Below are 4,277 nucleotides of genomic sequence, written 5' to 3' on the forward strand. Positions count from 1 at the left end.
CTTAAGTCACAGATGTAGAAAACAAACTTATGGTTACCAGGGGGGGAAGGCGGGGCGGGGGGGGAGGGATAAATTGGGAAATTGCGATTGACATATACACACTAATATATATAAAATAGATAATTAATAAGGACCTACTCTATAGCACAGAGAACTCGACTCAATACTCTGTAATGACCTATATGGGAAAAGAATGTAAAAAAGAGTGGAGATGTGTGTGTGTGTGTGTGTGTGTGTGTGTGTGTGTGTGTGTGTATAACTGGTTCACTTTGCTGTACACCTGAAACTAACACAACACTCTAAATCAACTCTTCTCCAATAAAAATTTTAAAAACAAATCAGATCAAGTCACTTCATTCAAATCCCTCTATTGGTTCGCACTTCCAGTAACAGCCCAATGGTCTACCAAGTTTGAGTATATCTGGCCCCCAGTTAGCTCTCTGGCCTCATCTCCTACTTCTGTTCCTCATGTTCACTCCATTCCAGACACACCAGCCTCCTGGCTATTCCTCAACATGACACACACACTACACCTAATATACCATTGTATGATGGTTAATTTAATGTGTCCCCTTGACCAGGTCATGAGGTGCCCGTACATTTGGTCAAACATTATTCTGAGTGTGCCTGTGAGGGTGTTTCTGAATGAGGTTAATACTTGTTTTAATTTTATCAAGAATTTATTGTCAGTAAGAAGACTGGCTAATGGTAGTTTTCAGTAAAAATCCTTTACAAGACCACTGCATCACAAATATACAGACACTATTGAAAAAAGAAAAAACTGTGTCATGGTGGTTTTGGTTCTAAACAGGTGTGCAGAAGGTCCCCCTTACACTCTCCAATAATGAAAATGCTTATAATTCTAAATTACAGCAAACATTTAAGACGTGTTCATGTATCAGATCTTTCCTCAGCTTACATAGCGCTAGAAATGAATGATTATATTGAAATGTATCAGTGAGATGTCATACTTCAGTGGAAAATGGCAAATAGTGAAACCCCAATTATATTAAAAAATCAGGGTGCTAGGCAGTGACACTAACACCATCAAAATTCGGCCAAAGACAAATGCACAAAATATCTTGAAAATCTAGTTAAAACTATAAAAAATCAAATCTGTACATAAAATTTATCTAAAGAAACCAGGAAAATTAAAATGATTGAATCTATATAAATACATGAATCATGTTAACAAGATTTCAAGACTGATTTTCATTTCATGATTTTAACACAAATGTAAATACAAAACAGATGTTCATAAATGGCACCAATGTAAATCTCAACCAGTGACAGTTGGTTAGGACACTAGAAATGATTCACACATCAAGAACTGTGGAATTCAGTACAGCCATGCCCATTTTAGCTCACCAAGAAAAAACACTTAAGCACAGCTGCAAAGAACAATGACGAAAATTACTTATATAATCTCTGGGTTCATTAAAGTCCAGGCACTTTGAGGGGAGTTTGAGCATCAGACTTCCATATGTTGTTATGAATCTAGTCGAGGAACTGTCACCTCTTCAAAGTGGCTGTCATGGCACTCTCATGGACACTCGTCAAGACCTCAGACTCTGAACATGCCGACATATCTGAGGAGGAAGGTGTGGGCATGTACACAGACATAGGCATGTTTGCTACAGTGGAGGCTTCAAAGTTTCTTTGATACCCTGAAGAGTAAGGGGCATAGGGTTCTCTACTAGTATTGTTCTCACCAGTGCCTACTTTTTGAGGTTCAGACATACTGACACGATAGAAACTGGGCAGATAAGTGATTCAAGTTGAACTTTGGCCGGTTTCTCAATGAAGAACCCAAACTACCTGGAGCAAGCATGTTTCTTGGAGGGTTTATGGATTCAAACTGATCACTGAATTCTGGAGGTCATGTTGATGGTTCATCAGGCACACGAAAGTCTTCTAGTGATGGCAGAAAAATCACTTTCAAAGTCGTAACCTCCAGGGTTATAGTCTGTATCAACGGCATTTGGATATGCTGAATACAGGAGTGTCTGCTCATCAATAATTGGGGAATTCTTATATATGTGGCATAGGAACATTTGGCATCCAATCCGATGTATGCCAGTGATACCCAGTGTCATCACATGATTCAGACGGAAAGGCGCTATGAGATTTCCCTTCAGACAGGATTTCCCAGGCACTGTATGAGTGAGAAAGCCTTTCCTCTAGACGTTTCTTGGAGAGGCAAGGATCTAGATCCACTACTTTAGTACCGTGGTGGATGTCTGTGTTAGGCTTCTCTATTGAGTCACTGTCAGGAGGAGCGTTCAAAGGATGAGAGGGAGGCAAGGTTGGGGCTATGTACAGACATCTACTGCTTTTCCATGTCTGTGCACAGACTCAGGGCTAAAGGTATTGAATTCAGGATGCTCTGGTATAACAGATCCTTCAAAGGAATTTCAGTAAAGATTGTTCCAAGAGCCACTTGGAATGCTTGGAGTGTAGGGAATAGGATGGATAGACACCTGGGGTGGTATGTCTGAGTAAATATTCTTATTTAGCTTTGAATCAAACTATGGTCTTGGCAAAAAAGCTGTGGCTGGTCCCAAGTGTCTGTCTTCAGCTTCAGCCTGGTGTTTCTTCTTTCAGCTAAACATCTTATGGCAAAGGACGAACACCACCACCAGTAAATATATCCTTGTTTTAAAAAATATTCCTATTCTTTCAGCCAATTTAACATGTCATGGAGTCAACACATGTTGATAGGAGGTAGCATTCTCACAGTATTTTCCTCTGTACTCGTGGATGCAGTTACAGTGATAGGAGCCATGTGTATTCTCACAAAGGGCCCTGTTATGGCAGAAGTTTCTAGCACATTCATCGATGTCACTCTGACACATTTCTCCCCTAAAACCTGAATCACACTGACAAACGGTACCATCCAAACTGTCAAAACATGTTCCACCATTTTTACAGGGTTCATCTTTGCAGCATGGACTAAGCTGGCAGCTCTGACCAGTAAATAATTGGCAAACAAAGTCCATTGTCCACAATGCATGTACCACCATATAGGCATGGATTGGAGGAACATAGATTGCTGTTCACCTCACCTATGTTTAAGGCACTGCATTTGCAGTAATAACCTCCAGTAGGTGATGAATTGTAAATGCCTCCATCCTGGCAGGGGTTACTTGAGCAGTCCTCTATAGCTGTTCATAAGCACCCAAGAGATATATCCACTGATTATTCAATGTGCACAGAGCTTCTTGGTTTGCTGTTTAAAGGGATCTCCTGCCCATTCAAATAAATGGAATCCATACAACCCCTGAAACCATTATTAACTTCTTCCACGCCTTGTGCCTTGCTGGTGGATATGACCCCCTAAAACACATGATTATCCAGGTTTTGATAATTACTGATTATCCAGGTTTTCAGAGCCCCTGGGGCTGTGCCTGATGCAGTGTGGACTTGGTCTAGAACCAATCTGGCATAGTTTCCATTCACTTCAAGTGACACTGCATGTCACAGCCCATCATTGAATTGAATGCTTCAAACAAACACAATTCCAGGGCCACTTCTACAGTTAAATTTGCATTGTAGTCTTTCATTATGAATCTCCACGATGTTATAGTCGGCTCCTTGTGTATACATTACAACTGCATGAGTAGAATATGTTCTAAGCCTCAGGGTCAGTTTCATCTCTAATTTGTTTTTATTTTCAAGATTTCCATTTTAAGAGATAGACTCAGTAAAGCAGATTGTCCTCCCTAATATACACAGGGCTTGTCCAATTAATCAAAGGCCAGAATAGAACAAAAGACTGATCCTCCTGAATAGGAGGGAGCTCCTTCTGCTTGACTGTCTTTGATTAGGGACATTGGCTTTCTCTTGCCTTCAAGCTCAAACTGAAACACAGGCTCTTCCTGGGTCTCAAACCTGCCAGCTTTTGGAATGGGACTATGTCTTTGGCTCTCCTGGTTCTCAGGCCTTAGGACCCAGACTAGAACTAAACCATCAACTCTCCTGGGTCTCCAGCTTGCCAACTCACTCAGCAGATCTTGAGTCTTACCAACTTCCATAATTGTATCAGCCAAATTTTTATAATAAATCTCTTATATGTATACCTTCTATTGGTTCTGTTTCTCTAGAGAGCCATAATACACATATCTTTTACCTATTTATCTTATTGGCTGTCTCCCACTTGAATCTAAAATCACGAGGTCAGGGATTTTTCTGGCTTGCTTACTGGTCACTTGGTCACGTTTAGAGCCTAAAATATGTCTGGCACATTGTATGCATTGAAAAAAATCTCTTGGGCTTCC

The 4,277-nt window shown here is 40.5% G+C and overlaps 1 pseudogene; it reads right to left on the reverse strand.

Annotated features, from left to right (window-relative positions):
- Positions 1-1,271: 1,271 nt before the first annotated feature.
- On the reverse strand, positions 1,272-3,687 carry LOC101329758 (protocadherin Fat 1 pseudogene; annotated as a pseudogene).
- Between the last annotated feature and the right edge of the window lie 590 nt (positions 3,688-4,277).

The sequence above is a fragment of the Tursiops truncatus genome, chromosome 4 (genome assembly GCF_011762595.2).
Source record: "Tursiops truncatus isolate mTurTru1 chromosome 4, mTurTru1.mat.Y, whole genome shotgun sequence".
Lineage (NCBI taxonomy): Eukaryota > Metazoa > Chordata > Mammalia > Artiodactyla > Delphinidae > Tursiops > Tursiops truncatus.